The sequence below is a fragment of the Pelodiscus sinensis genome, chromosome 1, assembly GCF_052426305.1.
Source record: "Pelodiscus sinensis isolate ZL-2025 chromosome 1, ASM5242630v1, whole genome shotgun sequence".
Taxonomy (NCBI): Eukaryota; Metazoa; Chordata; order Testudines; family Trionychidae; genus Pelodiscus; species Pelodiscus sinensis.
The window spans coordinates 59,321,840-59,335,890 of NC_143052.1; the positions used below are offsets into that span (position 1 = coordinate 59,321,840).

Below are 14,051 nucleotides of genomic sequence, written 5' to 3' on the forward strand. Positions count from 1 at the left end.
TTGTTTCTGCACCTTTCCTTCCACTCTGACCCCTCCCCCACTCCTGCAGCCAACCTCTCTCCCTCCCAGGCACTCATACTCCCACCCCATTCTACACCCAATTTGTCATCATGAGTGGCTAGCTGGTGGTCGCAGAAAGGTCTGCATTGAGTGTGGAGGGCTGTGGGCCTGAAAGTTTAAGAACCATTGATGTAGCATGTCTGGTGTGGTAATTTATCTTTTTCTAAAAGTGAGTTTTAAAAAGTAAAAGTAAGTTGTGTAAAACTGTTTACTAAATAATGACACTTTCCAATTCCATAATTGCACATCTTAATTACATAATTAGAGTACGTACATGTAATTGGGCAATAAGGATATTTAATTTAATGTTGATTACCATGCATAAATTACAAACTAAATAATCTTAGGAAATTGCAGTGGAAAAAAACTGGCATACCAGCATAACAACTGCTTTTCATATCTGTTGTACTAATTTTATTTTTTGGAGATATTTCCTAGGTGGTACAGTGAGTGAATGCTCTCAGATTTCACCTCAGATCCTGTATTGTATAAACAGGGACTGAGGAACTGTGTATGAGTGGAGGAATGGTGTAGGGAGGGGGTGGGGAACCTTCTGTTGGGGGTTGCATGCAAGCGAGAAGCCTGTGACTGACAAGCACAAAGACAACTCTCCACATTGCCCTTGAACACCAGAGTTTATGGGGGTGGGGGCAGGCTAATAGATTTTATGTGCACCAGCCCTGCAGGTAGGTGGCAGAGGGACTGGAGTGCTATCATGGGCTCCCCAATGTTGAGCCTCAGGAGCAGACCCAGGTGAGCCAGGCCTGGCCTAAGGTTCCCCACCTCTGGTGAAGGGGGCATACAGCTGTGGGATGGGACACAATATGAATTTAGTGGTCCAAATTGGACGTTAGGATGGAGCACTAGGTCACATCTATAGTAGCAACCATGAAACAGCCTTCCACTGCTGAGCTGTGCATTCCTCTGAGTGCACAATGCATTTATTCAGGCTGTCATATCCAATTTCTGTATAGAAATCTGACTGCAAGTTACATTAACTGCCCCATGGCTCTATACTCTGCTCCAGAAACTGGCCCAAACTATGGTGATCTAAAGGTGAGAGGTTTCCCTCTTGTTGATATACTTGAGTAATTCCAAGGAAATGTTATCAGACCTACAGGAAAGTTAGGTCTCGTCTGCTCACCACCTTCATTTAAAACAAAAATAAGGCTAAGCTAAGAGGGGTGATGGTTGGACCTAGCTGGGAAAACCACTTGGGGTATAGGCCCTTTTAGAAATAAGGGCTTGATCCCACCACTGGCAAACAGGTTACAGCTACCAGCTGAATAGAATCTTCAGTAGCTCTAAGCACGGTCTGTAGTGCAGCTCTCCAGTTGCTTCCAGTGATCTGAGTTCTGCACCAAATGGCTGGCATGGAGTCCAGCAGTGTAGGAGAGTACAGCGGACACAAAAGATATACTCATCAACTCAGTCAAGGCATCGGGTCACAACACCTGTGAACACAAGATATAGCAAGCAATGGAAGACACCAAGACCCTACAATATTCCCCTATAACTTCTGGATGTAAGAGCAGAGGGACTGGATAAGGACCTAAATTGACCTGACACTCACTTGATCACCATGTTCTTGAACACAGGCAGCCCTGCTGAAGAAAGAGAAGTGTGAAGGTTGGCTGATCTCTTTTGTCCTCTATTCACCCAAGTGGATAGCCTTGCCTTCAGTGCCAGCCTCATCCTGGGGCTGGCCCTTCTCATTGTCCTCAATATTTGCTCTTTCTCTTCCCTCCGTGGCCCTGACCCATTGACCAAGGCAGAAGCCAGAGCCAGGCTATCATCCAGGGAGCCCAATTTCATAGAATCATAGAATACTAGGACTGGAAGGGACCTTGAGAGGTCATCGAGTCCAGTCCCCTGCCTTTGCAGTGGGGAGCCCCAAACCCACCATATGGTGGAGGTGACACATCCTGGAGGGTGCAGACCTGAGACAGGGGCTGTTCGTGGACCTCTCAGGCCCCTACCCAAGGAAAGTGGAGGGTTTGGGGATTTCCCCCAGCAGTCAAAGCTCCCTGGGTGACTCTTACCAGTGCCTGGATCTGGCTTGCAGCCTGGCCAGAGAACAGAGTCTTCGAAGAAAGAGGAGGTATGGAGATGTGGCCAAAGAAAGGGAGGTGTCACAGAGTCAGGGCCTTGTGCTGCTCCCCACTTCTACTGAAGATCCACTGCTCCTTGTGCAGTAATGTTGGGATAGCTCTTCCCAGTCTACCTTCTATTCCCAGTGTACCTATTTTGCCCTTAAATAGTACCTGAGGTCAATTATATCTTCATAGTGAGAATAACAAGACACTAAATCTGGACAAAATAATCTGAGGCTAAGCATAGAATTGTCTTGTCACAAACCAGTTCAACTAGTCAAATACACAGAGAGGTGTTGGAATTATAATTCACCCACAAGTTCAATTCTGATGCTGATGGCCACAATTGAGATAAGGGATGGCTGGGACATTATCAACCGAATATTCAATGAAGGTTCCAGTCCTGCCTACTTGTTTTTCCCTTTGATATTTTCATACTCTCTGCTCCTTGTTTCCCGCACCTCTCTTTTTTCCCTCCTGCCTCTCCCTTCTCCCCTATTTATTTTGGGTCTGCACATCCTAAACTCAAAACTCTAGTCATCTGAAAAAGCGGGCTGTGCACACAAAAGCTCATGATACCATCTACATGTTTTGTTAGTCTATAAAGTGCTACTAGACCATTTGTTGTTTTTTAAGTTTATCCTGTATAGACTAACTCGGATACCCCCTGAAGCCGTAGAATGGTTGCAACACAGGTTTGCAGTAGAGCACAAAATGCACTCTGACATTGAATTGTTCAGTTTAAAATAAGCCCAATGCACTGCAAGCAACAGAATGGCAGAATACAAAGTATTTAAGCATCCTGCTGTGAATCTGTAATTGGTGGCTAATGATGAGATATAGCCTAGGTAGCACGGTAGCTCTTTCTAAGGATTACAGTGGGACTATATACCTGGTAATGCACATATGTCAATGGTATGGAGTCATAAAGCCCTATTTTTTATGTATGTTTGTTCCAATATATGATTGCATTTGAATTTAATTTGATTAACAAAATCAGCCAGGCTTATACCACCATGAAAGTATGATATATATGGGCAGATTCTTGTATCCACTAACACTGCTCTCCACATTGCACCTGTAAAGGGTTTTAAAGTAAACTATATTTACACCTAATTTAGTGCCCTTTTATGTTGCCAGAGTAGTATAAGGAAGCCTTCGTGTACCTGGAAATCTATTACATAAAATGGATAAACATTCATTTGACAGCTCAAACCAGCAGATGTAATTCTTTCATATGTTTATCAAAAGCAGCTATTAGAGAGCTACACATAATCTTAGCTGAGCTACAGGGTGGCAATTGAAACTAATTTTTGAGGGAGCTAATGTAAAGGTAACTTGATATGCTAACACTGAAGTATCACAAGGAATATACTCATACATTATTACAGTATGTATTTCAGTTAATTTCTGAAGGGGTACTTTTCTATTCTTTTAAGTGGAAATGGAGTAAAGGTAAATAGCACTGTGAAGAAAACTTAGAAGTTGCCAATTGAATTAATTTTGTATTCCCTTTGATTTTCCTAAAATTCAAAGCCAGAATTTAAGAGCCTAACTTTGTTTCTTCTACTTTCCCCAGCTCTAATCTTCTTCAATTAAAAGACTAGCACACACAACTGAAACATAAATCAGAACAGAGCTGGCCTAGAATTAAAATCTTACCTTACCACTTGCCAAGAATGACACGCCACCCATGGAAGTGGATTTGCTGCATATCTCTGTGTCATTTTTTGAATGACAGCCTCCAAAAATCAGAACGTATAAGACTGACATTGTACCATGTATCAGGGTTTTAGATGCTGCAAAGATATGGACAAATAATTAGGGACAGTACTCCTACAGGTATGGCTGCAGGCATTCCACTTGTCCCTGAGCTCATCAGATCTCAGAATGAAAGTGTTGCTAGTGACACAAGAGGGAGAATTATTTCCTCTGAATACAGCTGGTTGCAAAGTGAACATTTATTAATAAAAAAAGATGCATGCTTCCTCCAGTTAAAAAAAATGAGTAAATTGTTTGTTTTTGAAGACTAAACTTTTTGTTTCCACACAAAGCTTTTGAAAAGAAAAAAAAGTTTTTGTTGATGGGAACTGGCACATTTTAAATAAAGCAATAATTGTCTTTGAAAATATTTATCTTCAAAAGAGATCACTTTTTGTTTAAAAAACACCTTTTCAATCTGCTGAGATGTAAAACTGAAATCTCAGCTATTTGTACTAATTAAAACTACAATTAGTTCTGCAGCAGTGAGGATATATCCTGGTCAATTTCAATTTTTGGTAATTAAATCCTGCCTATCTAACATGCTCCTCAGCTTTCAAATGGACATGACATTCTTCAGTTTTTTTCCTAAACTGGTGTATAGAGTTTCTGTATACTATTAAACAGCTGCTATTGCACATCTCACATCATTTCAGCAAAGTATGAAGTAATTGCCCCTTTGTAAATATTTAAAAGTTATTTTGCAATTTGTTAGATAACGGGTACTATTTGCTGTAAGTGTAGGTTAGTAACATTTGCTATACAAATAAGGAATGATTCTCCATGATTAACAGATTGTGGAGCAAAATCTTCACTGTTAGAGGCACCTAAATCTTCCAGAACTACCTGTACATTTAATAACACTGGTTTTGAAGTATCTGCATTTTTAAACCACTTGAACTTATTTCTAGTGAAACTTCCCTTTACTTTGTGGCTAATCCTGTGCCATGTTAACAAAAAGCCTTATTCTGTCATCTTAACTCCCTTCCTTTCTAAGGCATGTTTAGTCATGCCGTAAGGCTCAATGGAACATGACAGGAGACATCTCTTTTAACATACTTCACTAGCTAGTTTAAATTAGCCAAGAGGCGAGTTTGTTTGTTTGAGATGTATGTCTGTTATAATAATTTAATTTTGAAATATCTCTGTTACTTATGGGGCTAATCCTTGTGAAGTGTTGAGCACCAGCTATAATGGGAATTAAATGAAATCAATTGGAATTGAGAGCACATCATGGAATGGGGACCATAAATATTAAAAAGAGTATACATTCAACTTTTATCTTTAAATAAAGTGCACAAAAGAGAACTCCTCTTTTATATATTTTTCTTAGACTAAAATTAGTGAATGTAGCTAAATTGAGTATCAGATGAAATATCTTTGTGTTTCTGTGTACTACTGACATGACCCAACATGTTGAAAGATAATAAATGCAGTTACCATCTATAAATCATTTTGCAAGAGTGAAAGTCTGGATTTTCAGATGCTCACCAGTGTTTTACTTGGCTCATCCAGCAGTGCTTTAAAGTCTTGTGCCATGATGGAATGATAATTGGGTGTTGATGAAAAACATCAATCATCATTGCATTATGATTCAAGTTACAGTTCTTTTACCTCTAAGATGTGAGATGTTGTGAAATAAACCATTTGAGTATGGTGATTGCATTTTAAACATCATCCCGTAATGTATGGGCCAAGTGTGAGTCATTCCCTAAATCAATAGAGCTTATTAAAAACTCTAGGATTACCTGAAAAGGATTTGAAGGGTTTGACAGGAAAAGAAAAAACAAATCTGACTCCCTTCTAATATATATGTTCTTCTGTTTCATATCCTGTCTAATGCTTCTGAATCCCTACAATAGTCATTCCTTTGCTGTACCTGCTGGGACAAGCCAACCCAATTTTAAAGTATGTTGTAGCAAAATAGATTGGTGGATGTGTTCTGTTATCAGCAATTTAAATGTTTCATCTGCGATGAATGAAAATCAAGACAAACGTGCCCAAAGCTGCACACATCTCTTTGATGAAAAGCAATTAATCTTTGCTCATAACTGAAAACTAGTATTCAGTTAGATAAAATAGCAAGGTAAAACTGAAGGTACTATTGTTATTTTGAAGACTATAGTAGTAATAATCAGAGATGGCTGATCACTGGAGAAAAATGAGGCTCACTAATGTCACAAATGAGTAGGTGTGGCTTGTGTTCTGTGGGTTGCAGTTCCACCTTTTGCAGCTGAGGGACTATTGGTCTGGTGGGGCTGAAGCTGCTCTGGTCTCCTGGAGGATGGAGAACAAAGGTCTGCTACTAGCATATTGCTGACCATGTCATTGCAGAATCACAGATGTTACAGAACAGAAGTACAAGTACAAGCTTCTGTAAGCCTATTTCATGGGGGTTCTAAATTGGGACAGCCCCCCTGCATATTGGATGGGTAGGGTTGAATGCAGGGGGAATGGAGTCAATGGATAAACCAGGCTATAGGAAGAGCTTTGTGAATAATAGATTTTGCAGTTCGCTGGTTATTCTGAAAAGAAATTGAAAAAAATCACTGTGGGTCAAACCAACATTTTTGGTAACAAAAGTGGAAAACATCATATCAGATTGAACTAAACATTTAAATTGATCCAATATATTTCAGTTTGATGAAAAAATAAAATTAACAGAAATCTGGGAAATGAAAAGTTGTTTTGAACCAAAAAGATAATCAAAATGTTTCAGTTCGAAAAAAGTCAAAGCAAAATATTTGGCAAAGTCCTTAGGATAGACACCACATATACTGGAAAAAGTTATTTTGCTGGTGGAGTTACATCACCTATCAAAACAAAAGCTGCACCAGCTAAGAAACTCTTGACAGTCTGAGTAGCATCTACCCAAGTGACATTCCTAACTGGTGCAGCTATGCCAGAAAAACTTTGTAGTGCAAACTGGGCCCTAAATTTAAGGATAAGTGAAAAGCCCAGTAAAGACATGATAGAGGGATAAATACTTTTTTCTCTCATTCTGGCCAGAGATTGTCAAGTGTCCCAATTCTTCTTTTCGCCTGTCTTCCAACTTCCCTTATTCCAATAAAATGATTCTCTGAGACACCTCTGGCTATAGTGTCTCTCTAGTCTTTTTCCCAGTGAAAATAATATGATCAAGATGCAATGAGGTCAGCAGAGAGACTGCTAGCTGCAGCTCCATCAGTTATTGTGGGCACAATTTACCACCGATACTAATTTCTTGCATTTCTCTCATGGGGTAGCCATGTTAGTCTGTATATGCAAAAACAAGAAGTCCCTGTGGCACCTTACAGCATGTCTACACTAGGAAACTATTTCAAAACAACTCCCAAAATAACAAAATCAAAATTGCGTGTCCCCACAATGGGGAAGCCTCAAAATTAGTCCAAGACAGGCTCCGTTATTGTGGATGAGCTACCTCTACTTAGAGTTCCAGGAAGCACTGGGGAGTAATTAGTTTGAATTAGTGTGGGGAAAAGTTATTTTGAAATAGCAGCAGCAGAGTGTCCATACTAATGCTATTTCAAAATAACAATTTTGAAATAAGCATTATTCCCTGAGAAAAGCAGGAGTTATTATTTTGAAATAACTAAACCATTATTGCAAAATAATGGGCTTGGTACTGTGGACACTCCGCTTATTATTTCGCAATAAGGACGGTTATTTCAAAATATTTCCCTATTGTACACCAGGGCTCAGATACTCAGGGTACGTCTAGACTACATGCCTCTGTCGTCAGAGGCATGTAGATTAGGCTACCGGGCATAGGAAAATGAAGCGGCGATTTAAGTAATCTGGCGACAGAGGCATGAAGTCTAGACGTACCCTCACAGATAGTTTTTGTGGATAAAACCCACTTCATCAGATTAAACTGATGAAGTGTGTTTTACCCATGAAAGCTTATACCCTGATAAATCTGATGAAGTGGGTTTTACCCACAAAAGTTTATGCCCTAATAAATCTGTTAGTCTCTAAGCTGCCACAGGACTCCTCATTATTTTTGCATTTCTCTGATACCTTTCATCAGATGACCTAAAAGCATTTTAAAATACAAAATTAATTAATCAAGCCTCACACAACTTGTTGCAGCTAGGAGCTGATTTCACTTTGGACAGGACTGAGGAAGCATGAGGCTGCTGGTAAATTAATACACAGTGAAGCCTACTTCATCTCTTTTGTTTGCTATCATTGGCCGATGGCCATAACCCATCCCTACTCTGTTGAGTTTCTGTGGTTCCAGGATTTCACACCTAGCATTTGTTTCTTTTTCGGTTTTGTGATGTGTAGGCAAAGATTTGGCCACACTTTGGCCCGGCCTTCCCTGGCAACCAGGGGGATAGCTGGGGCTGCTTTCCCCAAGACAGAGGAGGGCTGGTGAGTGTAGTGAGCAGGAGGGCATAACCTCCTAGTGGACTTGAAAAAAAAATCTCAGATGCATGATTCCAGGAGCTGGGGCTTTTTAGAAAAATATCATGAGATTTGCCATGTCCTAAGCAGTGGTCAGATGGTGCTTATAATACCATCACACATGCTTAGGGATATGGAATTCAGTTCTTATTCATCTTGAGCCAGATTTTCAGAAGTGTCCAGCACTTAGAAGTTCCTTTTAAGACACTCATGGTCAATATGCGGGGGGGGGGGGGAAGAGTTCTGAAATCAACATGTTGGGAACTTTTTAAGTTTTGGACACTTATTTGGGTACCTAACTGGGAGCTGAAAATCTGGACACAACTGTGGGTACCAGACTCTTTTGAAAATATGGCCCCTACTCTCTCTCATGCAGAAGAGGAAAACTGTTTTTTTTTTTTAACAAACAAGCAAAAAAAAAAACCAATCCTCTAAAACCCTCCTGCCTTCAAACTTCTGCCAATTTCACAGTGAACCTAAAACTTTAATTTCATAATTTCTTGGGAAGTACAGATATAAATGGATGATTTCTATGCCTAGACATGCTACATCTTGGCAATGTCTGTGCTGGGTTTTTTATTTTTTTTCTGTAGTTTACAGTTTTCAATTAAGTTGCATTACCTTAAATTGTAGCTAGATTTTTGTATACAGTACATGGTTTGTTTTGTCAAATGGTAGAGTAAGCCAGGCTAGTACAGATATACTTACCATTATCTTGTTCATATCAAAGAGAAATATATGTTGGCCTAACCAAACTCTCCACCATTCTGGTTTATTGCAGAGATGCCACAGAGCACAATAACTTCAAAGAGACCTTATTATAGATTCTCCAATATTCATTATATACTTAATACTTACAGCATAAAAATAGGTAAGCATAATGATAAGTGGATTAGTCATCTTTGCTAGCTATAAAGGCTAATTATAAAAGGATTTCAGAACAAGTCCAATGAAAGAGCTACTTCTAAAAATGTGATTAAGATATTAAGAAACTGTCCTCTATTTAGTTTTTGTAAACTAACAATTTTGCAAAGAGCCTTCTAAAATACAGTACAACATAGGTAGCATACTCATAAACATCTTGCCTTTCCCTTTTTAGATGAATTTTGCTTTCACTCTTGAATTCTATTTTCTACAGTTTCCAAGAAAAGCTAAGCCATACCAGGCAAGAGTAAAAAAATGTATGTCAGAAAAAACCTCCAAAACCCACATACATTCTTTCTGAGTATTCAGGGAGGGTACTGAACAAAATACCTCACCTGTCTGGCTATCTGTAAACACAGTCAAAATACCCCTGAGTATTAAAACCAACCTGTCAGCAAATAGCAGGAGACAGGAGTTTAGTGCTCTGGGTGTGTGGACACCTGTGGTTTTGCCAGACACCACTGAACACACTGTATGCAAGAACAATTTATAATGTGACAGAATATGCTGAAAAAGGACAATGATGAAATAACAAACCAAACAGGCTCTCTCACAGTTGGACGTTGACCCTGATTCAGTCCTATTGCCTATGGCATTAAACTGAACTCAAAGGGCAAGTTTTCACTGTAAAAAAATTGCATTTTTAGCTGGTGTTAGCTAACTTGAGTTAATACAATGGTGGTGATGTGACAATTCCATTTCTAAGTGTTAGCAATCTGAGGTCAACCCCAGCTTCTCCATAAACTTTAATCTGAGCTACAAACACAAGAAGTTGCCATGTTGTCATTATTTCTTTAACCCAAGCTAGCTAACACAGGAACCCCCTTTTTTTTCTTCTTTGAAGACATACCCAAAGAGGTGCCTCTTGTCTATGAATCTCCATTTTAGGGCTGTCTGACCCTTGATGGGTTTAGATAAGTGTTTCTCAACCTTTTTTTTTTATAAAGTACCTCTTTTTTTAAAAAAAACTTATAACTACCCCTTTTAAAAACATTATAAGTACCCCCACTACCTACAGTTTTCAGACACACATTTTGTTTCTACCTTTGCAATACGTTTGCTTAAACAACTTAATCATAGCTGAGCTGGCGATGAAATGTTTGGGTGCAAAAAGTACAAAAATAATAATGCGCAGTAAAACTTAAAACCAAAATTCAGTTTTCTCCAAATTTCAGTTGCGTTAATGTATCCCCAGACTTCTCTCGAGTACCCCTGAAGGTACTCATACCACTGGCTGAGAAACACTGGTTTAGATCACAAAAGCACTCTCTGAGTGACACTGAAGCTTATTTTGCATGGGATGGAACTGAACCAACTTCTGTAGTTCAATTCACTTGAACCTCTAAGAGAAACCTTACCAGTCAGCTCCTCTTTGACAAGAGTCCCACTTTCTTCCCAAAATCATCAGGATTCTCATTTTTACCATCAATATATAGTCATATAATTTACTGTCCTCTTCTTCCATACAGAGTCTTAGCATTTTCAGGAAAGCATGCAAACAAGTTTTGCAGCTCTCTCCAATTTCTGCTTTAACTGACAATCTGTGATATCTATATCTATATCTATATATACACACACATCCACACACTCACAGACACTCTTCCCTTGTTAATGCTTCCCATTTTATAGTCTTTAAGGGGAAAGATGTTTATCTGTTTAAATATCTCAGAACTAGGAATAAAAACCCTATCCAAATAAACACCAGATGCTCACGTGTATTGGGGGTGAATACATCATTCAGAATTATCATTATTCCTAACTGCATTATTTTAATTGGTTCATGTGCCATATTCCTGTAATACACTGGGAGGGCACTAGATTGTAACAGAGGATTTTAGGTTTAAGGCTTGCTTTGTTTATCACTTCTATATAGTCCCCTTCTCAAAAGGTGACATGCTTTATTTAAATAAATACATTCTAAAATAAAATAAGCAAAAACAATGTAGTTCAAGCAGCATGTGAAAGTCATTTAGTCATAGTCTGGAACCATCAATTTTCCCTACATTTCCTAGGCTTTGTTGGCACTACACAGCTTTTCACAACATGGCCATGTCGACACGGCTATGTCACTGGAAGTCTAGCAATGTGAATGCTGACTGTTGGAACTTTTGCAGACAAAATACTTGCACCCCCTCCAAGGAGGGCTTGATTGTCAACAGGAGCGAGCCATCTACACTGCTGCCTGGTAGAGCATCACTTCTGTCTGGGGGAGGAGGAAGGGCTTTTTAAAGCACTAGTGAATGACTAAATTGTGTTGTTCATTGGCAGTGTAAACAAAGCCCTAGTATGTAAATGATCTCAAGCTGCAAAATTTAGATGTGGATTTTGAACATAACCCTCCCAAAAATCTGGGAGTGTTTAAATCCATGTGTGTTTTTTTTTGTTTGGTTGAGCCCATGTAGAAATAAAGCCCATAAGTGAAATTCAGATACAGATGTATGTTTAGATTCTAAAATAACTCACTACTATACCTTCCTTCACAGCTTTCACAGTGTCTCCTCTGTGCTGTATCCCTCAATGTTTGGGATATTTGATTATGCAGTCTTGTTGGAACACTTCTCTAATTACAAGTTTGTTAAGTTTGAAGACTACAGATAGAGGGGAATGTCTGAGTTTGCTGGTCAGTGAAACCTACAGATTGTTTTAAATGTATCCATTACAGAAATACCTGTGCTATATATTGTAGCTAGCGCTCATCTACTTTGTGTATCTAAAAATGCAGAATTTAATAATGCTTAATGTTTCTCACTTCCTCCCAGGGTTTAATAATTTTTACATTTTACTGCAGTACAAAAATACTTGTATGAACATACTTAAAAGTCTCTAAACAGATTAACAGAACCTGTGAGAGATTGTTAACAAGCTTTCTCTGTTTTCTTTTTATGTTTAACACATTTAAAGAGGAGCAAAAATCATTTACAAATCATATAATTCCAAGACTACTCAAAAACAGTAAGCAATTTAAAATAACAAATCCACAGGAGAGAACAAAGGCTAAAATATATTGAACTGAGGAATTCCTAGAAACCATATTATTTTAAATGTAGTCCTAATATTTTATCTTATGCATGATGAAGAATGTTAAAGGAACAGGCATATGAAATTGCAAGCCCAATATCAAGGATTTTTAATGACTCCATAAATTTGGGGGTAGTACCTTATGATTGGAGAATTGAAAAATAACTGCTATACATTTGAGAGAGTTTGTGCATCTGTCTGTGTGTCCATCTGTCAGTCTGTTGGTCTGTGAGTCTGTTTGTTCAATAACTGCTCCTAAAGTGATAAAAACTTGAACCACCAAATTTGGTATGCAGGTTCCTATTACCATAACTTAAAGCAAGGTCAGGGTTTGGTTTTTCCAGTACAATGGGATGTGTGTGGAATGCAATTGTATCTCATCAAGAGGAAAGGGAGGAGTGTGATAGCAGGGACAGTTGTACTCATGAATGACCACAGGGGGTAGTAAGCATGGGTGGGATAGTTATACCTCAAAATGACCACAAGAAGCAGCAATTGCCCCAGCCTCAGGAAGCAGCTGCCGGCTGGCCAGCATGGCCCCTGTCATGACAGGCCGGCCCTAGGGACAAGCCAGCAGGCAACCCCACATCCTCCCCTAAACTCCCTCACCCTCTTCCCTGAGCCTTCCATACCTCCCAACCCTTTGCCTTGACTCCTGCACTTTCACCCCATGTCCTAACCCCCCACTTCCTGCTCTGACTCCTATACCCACCACCTCCTGCCTTGAGCCTCTTTTTATCCCAAACCTTACTCCTGCACACACACCCCACCTCCAGCCTCCTGTCTCAAGTCCCAGTACATCTCTAATCTCCTGCCTAGGGTATTCCTACACACCCTACACTTTCAGCTCCCTGCCTGAAGGACCTGAGCAATGCCTGTTGAGTCTTCTAGTTGTACCTATATTTAAGAAGGGGCGGGGGGAAGGGGAGGAGTGATCTCAGAAGAAAAAGTGATCAGGCCCATTAGTTATATGTGAATTTATGCAAAATCTTATAATTAATTTTTTGAAAGTGAGAATTAAAGCCCTATGGTAACTGGAGTGAAAATACAAAATGCTTTAAGAAAAGCTAGATCATGCTAGACCAACTTGATTTTTTTTCTTTAGAAAATAACTAATTTTCCATACAAAAGAAAAAGCAATACATCTAATATACCAGGATTTAAGTAAACCATTTGATACAGTTTCATCTGGGAAATTATTAAATTGGAGACAATAGAGACTAATATCAGAATCAGAAGGTGGATGAAGAACTACTTAATAGGGGTCATACTGGAAGGTGAACAAAAGGAAGTTATTAGTGAAGTTCCACAAGGATTGGCCTTTTAATCAATCATTAATGACCATGGCACAAAAGTGGGAGTGTGCTAATAACATTTGACACAAAGTTGGGAGGTATTATCAATAGAAAAGAAGATTGAAGCACCATATAAGAAGATTTGTATGACCTGGCTAACTAGAGTAATAAAAATGGGATGAAATATAAACTACAAAGTGCAAGGTCATTCAGGGGTTCAGCACCCTCAGCTTCCCCAACTGCGGGGGGGGGCATCGACGGGACACACTTCCCTATCCTTGCCCCGGAACACCAGCCTCCCAGTACATCAACCGCAAGGGCTACTTCTCTGTCCTCCTGCAGGCTGTGTCTGACCACCGGGGCCAGTTCATGGACATTAATGTGGGCTGGTCCAGCTAGGCACATGACCTCAGCATGTTCCGCAACTCCTCCGTGTGCCAGAGGCTGCATGCTGGGACCTTCTTCCCCGACCGCCACATCAGGGTTGGGG

General features: G+C 39.5%; 1 long non-coding RNA gene across 1 annotated transcript; it reads right to left on the reverse strand.

Moving 5' to 3' along the window:
- Window positions 1–266: 266 nt before the first annotated feature.
- Window positions 267–9,732, reverse strand: LOC142826549 (uncharacterized). The gene is made up of 3 exons (XR_012900752.2): window positions 9,637–9,732; window positions 3,816–3,952; window positions 267–1,514 (listed from the first exon to the last, which is right to left on the reverse strand). It is a non-coding gene; the product is annotated as an uncharacterized LOC142826549 (long non-coding RNA).
- Between the last annotated feature and the right edge of the window lie 4,319 nt (window positions 9,733–14,051).